The sequence below is a fragment of the Sturnira hondurensis genome, unplaced genomic scaffold (assembly GCF_014824575.4).
Source record: "Sturnira hondurensis isolate 20B ecotype Veracruz unplaced genomic scaffold, ASM1482457v3 Scaffold0014745, whole genome shotgun sequence".
Lineage (NCBI taxonomy): Eukaryota > Metazoa > Chordata > Mammalia > Chiroptera > Phyllostomidae > Sturnira > Sturnira hondurensis.
Genome location: NW_028087376.1, coordinates 567,501 through 579,658, shown reverse-complemented (window position 1 = coordinate 579,658; position 12,158 = coordinate 567,501). Strand labels below are relative to the sequence as shown.

The window sequence follows — 12,158 nt, the reverse complement described above, 5'->3', positions numbered from 1 at the left end:
GAGATGATTGTCTCCATTCCTTGGGGAGCTGAAGAACCCTCCTTGTAATTCCAGGCAATGCAAAATGGTGACTTTTCATCAAAAAAACAAGCTAAAAACTGAAAAACAGAAAAGCAGGGACAAACGTATAAAATCTATGATTGACCAGTTTCACCAGTTCTGCTGCTGGTGTCTCTCATTTTGTGTGTCTTTCGGAAATGTACTGATTTCTTTCTTCATATTTATCATCAATGGTTGTTCTTTTATTCCCTAAATACATTTGCTGGGTATTTATAGACCTGCTATTTTGTATTGGTTTTATTTCTCATCTTTGCTAATTATATTACAGAACTTACTGACCATGAAGTTCAAGGGATTTTCTCTTACTTGATTACTTTTATCTGTGTAAAGACAGAGTAACACTATAAATCAGAATAAAGTATAAATGATCAGAAACTATATTTTGAGCATTTTTAGGAGCTATGTTTTAGAACATAACTCATGAGATCCCCATTATATTGCCTATTGCTTAACAATCTTGGTTTATTGACCTTTCAATGCAGAGACTGAAGCTTAGTTGTGATATATATATTTTTTTAATTCTTGACCAAGGGTAAGTTTATTGATTTTAGAGGGTGAAGAACATGGGTGGGGGGGGACATCAATCACCTGCATCCCATATGCACCCAGGGATTGAACCCACAACTTAGGTATGTGCCCTGACTGGGAATCAAACCCACAAACTTTGGTTATGTGAAACAATGCCCCAACCAACTGAATCACCTAGCCAGGGCTGTGATTTTTTTGAATAAGGTATATTTGAGATGTCTAATATATTTACGTACCCATTTTTTTTAAGATTTTATTTATTTATTTATCTTTAGAGGGGAAAGAGAGGGAGAGAAACATCAATGTATGGTTGCCTTTCATGCGTCCCCTGCTGGGAGTTGGCCTGCAGGGAACCAGCCTGCAACCCAGGCATGTGCCCTGACTGGGAATCGAACCGCGATCCTCTGATTCACAGGCCCGTGCTCAATCCACTGAGCTACACCAGCCAGGGCACGTACCCATTGTTTTTATCATTTATTCTTTGTTCCACTCGATAAATATTTAATGAACAGCTTCAATGAGCAAGGCTCTGTAATGGTCCATCTAATCATGATGGCCACTCAACTGAGTTATTTAAAGATATGGAAATAATAAAGAATATATAAGAAGAAATGTATAAGTTTTCTTTTAATACCATGCTAGAATCCCAGCCAGGAAGTTGACATAGATATTTCTTGAATTACAAAAAATGAGAGATAGCCACAGCCAAAGGTATGGCAACTTAAAATATGTCAGGATCTAGGAAATAGTCTTACTATTCTTGGAGACTGAAAAGGCTAAAATAGTCCTCAAATCTTTCAGTGAAATCTGTTGCAGCCTTTCCTGCACATGAACTTTTATCCTTGGTATGAATTTTAACTTCATAGAAATGGAGTGACTATATATTGTGTCTGATAGGAATCCTGGCCTTAATTTGATTTCAGGTACTTGTAATGGATAAGAGTGCTATTATGATATCAGGAAACTGGGTTAGCACAGACTTGAGTCTTTTGCTGTCAGTCATGTTTCATCATTTTAATAAGGATCTAAGAGATTTTATCTTTATAGAGGCAATTGGTAGGCTTTTGACATTCCCATATGTGTTAAATCTCAGGATAACTGTGTTACTTGAACATTTTAAAAACTGAAATCTTTGTTATGTTTAAGTCTAAGTCATTGAAAATTAAAAAGAAGAGGCAGAAGGAGGAATCTCAGATGTTATATATCTACTATTAATAAAAATCTAGTTGTACAATTCCCTCTTCCCTTCTCACAGGTAATTGAGTTAATTGAAATGGCAAATGTGATGTTATTTTTAAAAAAGTTTCACTTTTTTAGAAAAAGGAGAGCCGCTGTGGGTAGAGGGAGATCATTGGCTCTCGGGAGGCCACGTGAGGGTCTTGCTTGTATCTTCCTCCTTCACAGGAGTGGACTGCCTTCTTAGGGAAGGGCCCCAACCAAGTTAATAAAATACTTACAAGACAAGACATTGATTTATAAAATTAATATCAAACAAATCAGAATTTAAAAAAAATTATAGATGAAAAATTTTTTTGCAGGAAGAATCAGTGGAAGTTAAATTATAATTTAAAAGGCTACTCCAAATCAGTGCAAAGAGGATGAAAACTACTAAAAAAATCAGTGATAATTATAGCTGTTTTAATGTCTCACTAAGACCAAGAAGTAGTTCTCTGCCTTCTTTAGAGTGTATTTCAGTGCAGGAGATGAGATAGCCAATGAAAGAGTAAAATATAAGACAAACTAAAATAAATAAATACATATATATATAAATGTAGGTATATACACATACATATGTATGTACATGCATGCATGCACATATATTTCAATGTGTGTATGTAATTTCAGACAATGCCAAATACTATAAAGTAAGCAGAGTGAGGAGCCAAGCAATGGTTTGGGTTGGTGGGGTTCTGTTTCAAAATGGTCAGGAGAGTTCTCTCTGAGGATCTTACATTTGAACAGAGGCCAGATAAAACAGAGAAAGGGACCCTGTGAATACACGAAGGAAGGGGATTCCAGGGGAGAGAGCGTGCTGGAAGTGGTGGGGATGAGCGTTAGGTGGTCAAGGAACACGGAGAAAGTCGGTGTGGCTGGAGGAGAGAACCAGCATGAGGGAAAGAGTGGTCCGGAGTGAGGCAGGGTTGGTAGCCATCCTTTAAGGCATTGGTGAGGAGTTTGAATTTTATTTCAAGGTATCAGAGAAGCAGCATGCTCTAATCTACATTTTCCACATTCTCTCTTGCTGAGGTGAGGAATGCAGATGGAGGGAATAGGGTGGAAGCAGGCCACGAGGGATAATGGTTCATAGGCTAAAGTGGGATGGGCACAAAGAGCTGGGAAATTTTTAGTGTCAATACACACAGCTTGCTGATGACATAGTTATTGCTGTTATTGTTCACAGTTTACCCCAGCTAATCTCCTTGGGGGCAAGACGCTGCTCAGTAGGTCTCTGGGTTCCTTACCTCATTTCTCAGTTTTTCATTTCACCTGAAGTTAGCTTTTCTTTGTTTCTTCCTTTATCCTCATTTGTATATGATTAAAACTGTCCCTGGCCCCACAATCTAGATTATGTTAGGTCTGTCCAGGAAGTATCCAGCCATGCACATGAAAAATAGAGGCATTTATTGAAGAAGATACGAGATAACAAAAAACATTGCACATGGGACAATGATGCAACAGTCCTCTTCAAAGTAGGCACCTTGGGACCTCACGCAGTTCTCCCAATTGCCATCAGCTTCCCTGTTATATTTTTTGAATCTTATCAGTCGTCTGAAATCTCTTCCTTTTCAAAGGTAATTTTAGTTTTGAGAAAAGCCAGAAGTTACAAGGCCCAGATATGGGCTGTAGGGAGGCTGAACACCTAGGTGATTTGATGTTTCACCAAAAAACTCCGCACAAGACATGATGCATGAGCAGTAGTATTGTCCTGATGAAGCTGCCCATCACCAGTTGCCCATAGCTGCAGCCTTCTGGATCATCCAAATAGCTTCCAGGGAGGAATATTCAAGTTATCACAAAATTTGATGCAGATTTGTCACTGTACTCAGTCATTTTGAACGTGACGGCCACATGGTACACATGCTCACTTAACAGCCTCTGCAGCCTACTACAGTGAAGTCATCATTGTCCATGTGTGCACATTCCAGTTCACTCTCCTTGGCTGCTGGGTCACATCTATGTCATGCAAACCATTCTCGTTATATTAACAATGGTTGGACGTTTTCTGGACCAACCTCTTATACTGCAAATCACACTCTCATCAGGCTGCAAAAGACCTTCTTCACAGCCCAGAAAATGTATCTCACCTCCTTTCTCTCCATCCCATAATCACACTCTCACCAGGAAATCAGAGCTTCTTTGTTCATATATTCTGTGTCAGCACATGTCAGATGTAGAAGGGACCTTATCTTGAAAACTGTTTCCCCACGTATTAATAACTCCAAGTACATGAGTCTTAAGTTTTTTCTCAAAGCCAATGACTTGTTGTGTGACTGGGAATCTCTGCTTTATTCCAGCATAATTGGTTTTCTGGTTATAATTTTAAAGGTAATATCATTTCCATTACTTAAAAGTTCAAGAGTTTAATTTGTAGTTCACCCATCCATCTTAAAAATAATTATAGCTAATCATTATTTTCAAGTATGCATAACAACTTTCATTTATACTTGGGTATTGGGACAAATGAGTGAGTAAATGTAATCGCAAAGAGTAAATATGTAGTTCTCAGCATAATAATTTTTTTTCCTAAGAAAAATGTTCTAATTCCAGACACTGATGAGGAGGATAATAATAGTAGTAATAATGTTTTAAATGACATGGAAACACAATCTTTATAAATGCAGGACAAATTGAAAGACTGAGTTAGTGTTAGTAAGTCTAAGGTAAATTTTTTTTTGCATCCTCATATTTGGTAATTTTACCTAAAATGCTCCTTTTTTGGAAACAAACTTACGGGAAAAGATAAAAATTATTGTGAAGTGTTTCAAATACCAAATAAAATAGGAAATATTGGAAATGTTGGTAATGTAGAAGTGTCTGTTGGAGACACTATTGTCAACACTTTCTACGCATATAAAGCACCATGGATATTTGAATACATGTTGATTTTAATTTAAATTGGATTCCCCATCTCAGTGTGCTCCCCTGGCCAGGCCTGTGTGGTTAATGTGGCTGACATTCCATTGTTTAGATGAAAGCTCGCACAGCCTCTCCAAAGTGGCACTGCAGTGGGGTGCTGTTAAGGAACCCCATGCACCTTGTCCACCGCTTGCCCCACTCTCTCCCCTCCAGACTCCTCATAAAGTGTGCTCACATCTCAGAGTGAAACTCTGAGGCAAGACCAGTGCTTTCGCTTCTGAGTAAAATCCCTAAAAGTAAATAGGAAACATGATTAAAGATGTATTTCAGCTGGGCAACAACTTATAAATATGTTCTGAGATTCAACTAGTGTTAGCCTATGGGAAGAAATGATAAAACAGAAGGGTTTTCACAGTCCCTGTATTTTCAAATATTAGAACAATTAGCTCCCACTAATCTCTACTGCAGGATGTCATGCAAAGTGAAAGAGCAATAAAATACTGAATAAAAAATCTTGTATAAGAAATGGGAAGAGTTAACATTAATGTAATGTGATAGGTTCGAAACAAAGAGCACCAAGGAAATGAATCCCTCCTCCTCTTCCCCCAGTGAGCTCAACCATCAGTTGCTTTTCATAGTGAAAACGATGGTTCACCTTGTATTTGTGGGCCTTCTTTCTCCATCCTTGCTCTTACTTATGATGGAGGATCTGTTCCGACCTTTTCACATTCTTCCACTGTGTCATTTTTGTGTGTGTGTGATTTGTGACGTATCTTAAGTAGTCCTGTTCATTACCCTAAAAACTGAGTTAAGTGACATGATGCCAGTTGGTGTATTAAACCTGTGCCCTTGACCTTGTTATCACTGAAGACTCAAAGTCCAGAGTTGCTGCGTAAGTTATCATATGCCCACAAACAGTCTCCAGCCACAGAAATGATGGAGAGAAAAGAATCAATCATTTTTAAGCTGAAAAAGGACAGTGGTCATTTTCTATTTTCAGTTTGTAAACTCAGCATTTTTCTTAGAAGCTTCTTAAATTAGCCTTGAATTGATTTTCATTCAACCAGCTCTGCAATTTTTTTTTGCCATCTAAATTGTTTTACTGTCAGGTTCTTTTTTTTTTTTGTCTTTTACTCCCATCCCACCCCCACCCCCAGTGCTTCCCACCTCCCTCCCATTTCCACCCACCTTAGTTTTTGTCCATGTGTCCTTTATACTAGTTCCTGTAAACCTTTCCCTTTCCCCCCGAAATTCCCTCCCCTCTTCCCTCTGGTCACTGTCAGCCTGTTCTCTATTTCAGTTCTTTGGTTATGTTTTGCTTGCTTGCTTGTTTTGTTGTTTAGGTTCCTATTAAGGGTGAGATCATATGATATTTGTCTTTTACTGCCTGGCTTATTTCACTCAGCAAAATGCTTTCCAGTTCCATCCATGTTGTTGTAAAGGGTAGGAGCTCCTGCTTTCTTTCTGCTGCATAGAATTCCATTGTGTAAATGTACCATAGATTCTGGATCCATTCATTTTACTGATGGGCACCAAGGTTGCTTCCAACACTTGGCTATTGTAAATTGTGCTGCTATGAACATCAGGTGCATAGATTCTTCTGGATTGGTGTTTCAGGGTTCTGAGGATATAATCCTAGGAGTGGAATTGCTGGATCAAACGGCAACAGTGTGGTATTTTCTAAGAAAGCTAAAAATGAATCTGCCTTTTGACCCAGCAATTCTACTGACAGGTTCTTAAATGAGGCAAACTCCATTTCAATACTTTGTGACATGGACCTGAAGGAGAAGTAAGGACTCCGGACATAGACTCAGAAGCCATTTGCCCTGCACTTTAGTTGCATCAAATTTACAAATATTTAATGAATACCTAGAGCAAGCAATTTCTAAATGTTGCAAAGGTTAATGGTGAACTCTTTGAAGGTTGGTTCTCAATCTTAATTGCCCATTAGTATCACCCGGGGATCTTTTAAGAAACTGGCAGTACCAATACAAAGATATATTTATTTACTGCGATGGGCATTTGTGCACTTTCAAAGTTGGATATTACCGATACGTCCTTGTACTGGTCTTTCAGTGAACATATGCTTGTGTTTCTATTGGATGTACACCCAAGAGTGGAATGACTGGGTCGTAGGATGTATGTATGTTAAGTATAAGGAGATACGGACAAACCTCTGTCGACTTCTTGGTTAGTCTCTTCTATGAAGTGGCTGTTCATACCTATTGCCCATTTTCTACAGGGTTGTCTCAAAAATGTCTTTATATATTTTGAGTGATTCCTTCTCAGATAAATGTATTACAAATATCTGTTCTATATCTCTGTCAATTGTATTTTCATATTGTTAATGCTGTCTTTTGATGAACAGAAGTTCTTCATTATGATATATTCTAGATATTTTTCTTTTTACGTTTAGTTTTTTTTATAGCTTAAAGTACAGTTACAAGAAGAGAATGCCAAATAACTTTGTGTTTGAATGTTTTTATTTCAGACTAATTTTCTTGTGTAGTGAGTATGTTGCCCCAGCACCAAAGTATAGTGAATAAAAGGCACATTCCTCTTTAATGTAACCATATCATTTATTTCAATTATCTTTTCCCTCCCTTCAGATGTCTTTTTCATGTTTAGCCTCAGAAGCTCTCTCTGTACTTTTCCATGTCTGCTTGAGCAAATCTAAGTGATTGTTGACTAAAATCAGATTCAGATGGGATCTTCTGAGATCAGAGAATATGACTAATACCACCAATAGTTCAGTTCTTTAAAATAGGCCTTAGTATGTTAAAAAAAGAAAGAGAGGGCCGCTGAGAAGTCTAAATAGACCCACTTTGTCCTGCTGCTGCTACTACCAGCTGGGCGTGTTCTTACCACTTACTTTGATTCTGGGAAAAGTGACTGCATGGTCTCCTGTGACAGTGTTGCTTGTACCAGCTGCCTCTCTCAGCCATAATGGTTCTTTGAACATAAGAAGAGTTTTCCTCTTTCCAGCCCTCCCGGGCTCTGCTGAGTGTGGACTATCCCATAGCAAAGTTATAGCTGGGCTTCCCATCTCCTAGCCCTCTGCACAAATTAACACCCTCATTTCTGCAAGACTATCTTCCCCCAGCATGGCTGGGTAGGAGAGGGCTAACGGTCCAGTGTATGATGCACAGAAGACCATTTTTCTCCTTCCATCACCTGCCTTGGTCCTGGGCCCAGCCTGCATGCACCAAGCTGACCTGCGCGCTGAGTCTCAGCTCCTTTCCCTGCCACAATGCCATGGTCAGGGAGAGCTCCTGTGTGCTGCCAGACAAGCTTTCATAACTTTGAATTTTAAAGAGAAGCATGGAGATCTTGATTTCTTTCTTTCTCTAGGGCCCCTGAGCGAATTACTCACTTGTTCCCAATTAATCCTCAATAGAGCCAAACACAGAACATAAATTATTGCCCATTAAAAATGTAAGGTCTTCTTGCCACAAGAAGCCATGCAAAGAAAGGTCATGGAAAAATTGGCACAGGAGCGAGCCAGCTCTGTTCTCTGTGACAATAGCATCTGCCACTTAGACTGACTCCCTGAGAGGAATGAGCGTGGTAAGAGGATCAGTCTCTGCCCAGCACCTTGCACACTCACGTGGGTGCAGCACCCCAGCACTGTTTGTAAGTGAACAAGCTCAGTTACTTCCATCCCCACAGACAGGCTAGGCACTTCTCCCACAAAATACTCGGTGTTCAGGAAATTCTGGAATTTGTTCTGTCTGGTATAGTATGGCAGGTAAACTGATAGAAAATGAATTGGAAGACAGTTCCAAATCTAATCGCTCAGCAGAAACATCCAGAATCAATTACTCAAACTGCAGCCTATTTTAATTGGACGTACTCTAACCCTGAAAAGGCATTGGAATCTTTAATTAAGCTTTTAAATCAGATTCTATTTATAAAACCCTTGTTTTCCAGAATAGTTACACCTCAAAATGCTTTTAACTTGAAACCTAACAGTGAAAGTAAAAATCCCCAATGCATGTATGGCACCTATGTTTATATTTATTTAGACATTACTTTTGTATAATTTAAAAAGGTAGTTTAAAACTATTTGACTGGGTACACATTAACTCTTTAATAGTACAGAATTAAGAAGTCCTGTTTACCAAGCTGAGTGTTGATTTTCTTCTCTTACAAATACTATTTAAGCATGTGTTTCACGCATATAGACATATATTTTTCCTGGTAATATCCCAATCCTCTGACCTTGCTCTCCACCTGGTATCTCTTTCCTGCAACATCATGGAGTGATTATGTGTGTTCTGGCTAAATCGAAACTGGACTGGGAGCTCTTGGAGAGCGAGGTCATCTGTATGTAACTCTGTGCCCCGGGGCCTGACCCAGGGCCCAGTAGAGATCTAACAAAACCTGCAGGGCTGCAGTGCCATGCTGACAGAAAATGACCCGAGGAGCAGAGGAAAATGCAAGTTTTCTTCTTTGATGGTAGTTTTGTGGAGAGAAAAAAGGTTTCCTTGTAACAAAAGGCCACCTGTAGCTTCTGGTCCTACCTCTGCCTCTAACTAGATACATTCGAAAACCACTCAGCTCTGCCCATGGCCCAGCCTTGGATTTCTCTCTGCCTTTGGTGTTTCATCACGTGACCCAAAACAAAATGAAACAAACAGGAATAAGTTGGAGTAGTTAAAAATGGATTGTATTCAGTTGTTAGTCTTGGAGTGATTTAGTTGTTACTGGGTTTCTTGGCAGACTGAGATAAATCAGAGACGGGATGGCTCAGAGTAACAAATGCGTAACAGACCGTGATTTAACATTACTATGCATATAAACTACATAGCACGATTTAAAGTACTGTTACATGAAGTAGATGAAATATACCAGGAGTACACCTCTACTCCAGATCTGTTTCTCCTCCAAAGAGTTCCTGGGCTGAACCTAAAGCCACGGCTGCAGGCTGCCTTACTCAGGAAAGAAAACTCCAGCAAGGAGGCCGGAAGTGTCTGTCAAAGACCTAACTCTGAGCCCTAGACATTCTTACTGAGTTGAGTTAGCAGATGGGAGAGTAGAGAAGTCTGAAGCTAAGGTGAGCAGCAGCTTTGATATGGAAGAGAAAAGAAAAGTCCTGGGAAGAAGGCAGAAGAGAGACTGTAAGAATGACAGGAGATTGAGTACATGGAGGTGAAATGACATGAGAAAATTGCCAGCTTTTCAGAACTGGGATGAAATCAGCTCTTCTTGATGAAGTCTATAGGATTTTCTGTGTGTACTATCATATCACTGTGGTACATTTACACTATGGAATACTATGCAGCAGGAAGAAAGAAGGAGCTCCTACCCTTTACAACAGCAAGGATGGAACTAGAGAGCGTTATGTTGAGTGAAGTAAGCCAAGTGGTGAAAGACAAATACCATGTGATCTCATCTATAAGTGGAACCCAATCAACAAAACAAACAAACAAGCAAAATATAACCAGAGACATTGAAATTAAGACCAAACTGACAGTAACCAGAGGGGAAGTGGGAGGATAATAGGTAGAAAAGAGGGGAGGGTTGTCAGGAACAGGTATAAAGGACACATGGACAAAGCCAAAGAGGGGTAGGATCGAGGGTGGGAGGTGGGGATGGCTAAAGTGCGGAGTGGTGGTGGGAGGAAAATGGGGACAATTGTACTTGAACAACAATAAGAAAAAGGGAAAAGAAAGGAAAAAAATCAACTCCTCTTCATTGCCACACCCACACACACTGGAACTGGAGTGCGTCTGGCTGCATACAGCCCTGCATTTGGAGTTAGGAACAGAAAATCTGACCCACACCCTGAAAACTTTTATATTCTTCATTGAAGAGGCACAAATTATGTCAATTTAAGCAATTTGAATACAGACATTTAAATACAGCATTCTGAATAGAGACCATTATATCTCTGAATGTGAATTATAAAGAGCAGTTAGTGCCAAAAGTCCCAAATTCTCAGAAGTTCTCTTCCTTTCCTCTTTATAGATTTCATTATCTAACAATAAGGAGCTGACTTATTATGTAATATATTCACTGAGTTTTTATCTTCATTCTCAGGGACCCAAACATCCCTGTGTAGCAAAAAGTGTTTCTCTCTTCAATCTTTAAAGCACCAAACTCCCATCTCCCAGTCCTAAGGTATTATCTGGTTTAACTAACACCTGCATTAATTAATAATTAGTAATAAAGTGAGTGTTGATGATTAGTTATTATTAGTGTTGGTTGGTGATTAATTTGTTATGAATAGTCATTGCTCAGCCATTATGGGCCAGGCACTGAGCTGTGTGCTGAGGATGCTGCCTGGTTAAAGCAGCACTATTGACTGTGCGCTCTGATGGAGGGGCGATGTGGTAAACAAAAGAAATTGGTAAAACGTAGAGCCTAGTGGATGGTGACGAATATTTACTTAGGGTCTTTCTGGCGAAGTTTTGTTTATGAAATTAAAAAAAAGTTCAATCTCTGAGGATAAGGTAGTTTTAAGTAATTAAGACTAGGTGAAGAGGTAGCCGAATGAACTGGACCAGAGGGAGCGAACGTGTACGGAACATGCACGGAGTAGGTAAGATGGCCTGGTGTGGCGGCAGCACCATCTGTTCTAAGACAAGCCTGTTTTTAAAGGTCCATGACCATGTGAGTGTCTCTCAGTAGAATTGCTCAAATAAATTAGATTAGGGTACTATTTTGCCACTTCAGGTTCTAAGCATTAATTTACGGTATTTCTGGACATGAACATGTGAAAGTTCACCTAGAGCTTACATTCCTATTTGAATATTGATTAAATGTGGTGGTCAGATGATCATCTGAATAAGATGTACCTGTGAGGACTGTCGAGTGTTTAGATTCACAGCTCTGTTCCTGGCCCACAGAGTCAGTATTTCTTGGGATGAGTTCCTGAATCTGTGTATTTATGAAGTCCTTCCATGGATATTTGTGTTCCTTAAAGTTTGAGAACCTCTGCCTTAGGATAACGCGGTCTGAACCCATCCAGGCATTTTATACCTCTCCAAGAGTGACTTATAAGTACAATTGTCCCCATTTCCCCACATTCAATAAATGTTGTGCCACTGTATTTCTCTATCAGTCCCCTTCCCAATTTTGTTGAGAATCTTTCCAAGCTTAAAACAATGAATGCTGGAACAACATGTGAAAAAAATTCAACAACAATGACAACAGAAACCAACTAAAAGACTCCATCAAGGCACAGCCAAGTTAGGAGAACTCAAGGGTTTCCTTGCAATTCCCACTAGATTAAAATGTGCCAGCACCAGCCTCATCTTTCAATATGAAAAATGATCTATGCTTACCCATAAACATATTCTTATTTACAATTTCAAAAGCACACTTCCTACATAAGAACATCAATACATGTCACTGTTATTTTTGAAGTAAGATGTAGCCTTTATTTTGTTCTTTGAAATAAAGCAACTAATTTTTTTAAAACAACCTCCCCAATTAAGTTTAATAAATTTTTTTTAGAAAACAAACATGTAACAAATTCATCTTCTGGA

General features: G+C 39.2%; 1 protein-coding gene across 1 annotated transcript in view; it reads left to right on the top strand.

The window, feature by feature from the left end:
- CNTNAP4 (contactin associated protein family member 4) overlaps positions 1 to 12,158 on the top strand; it is a 252,791-nt gene that overhangs the window by 220,869 nt on the left and 19,764 nt on the right. The window lies entirely within an intron of this gene.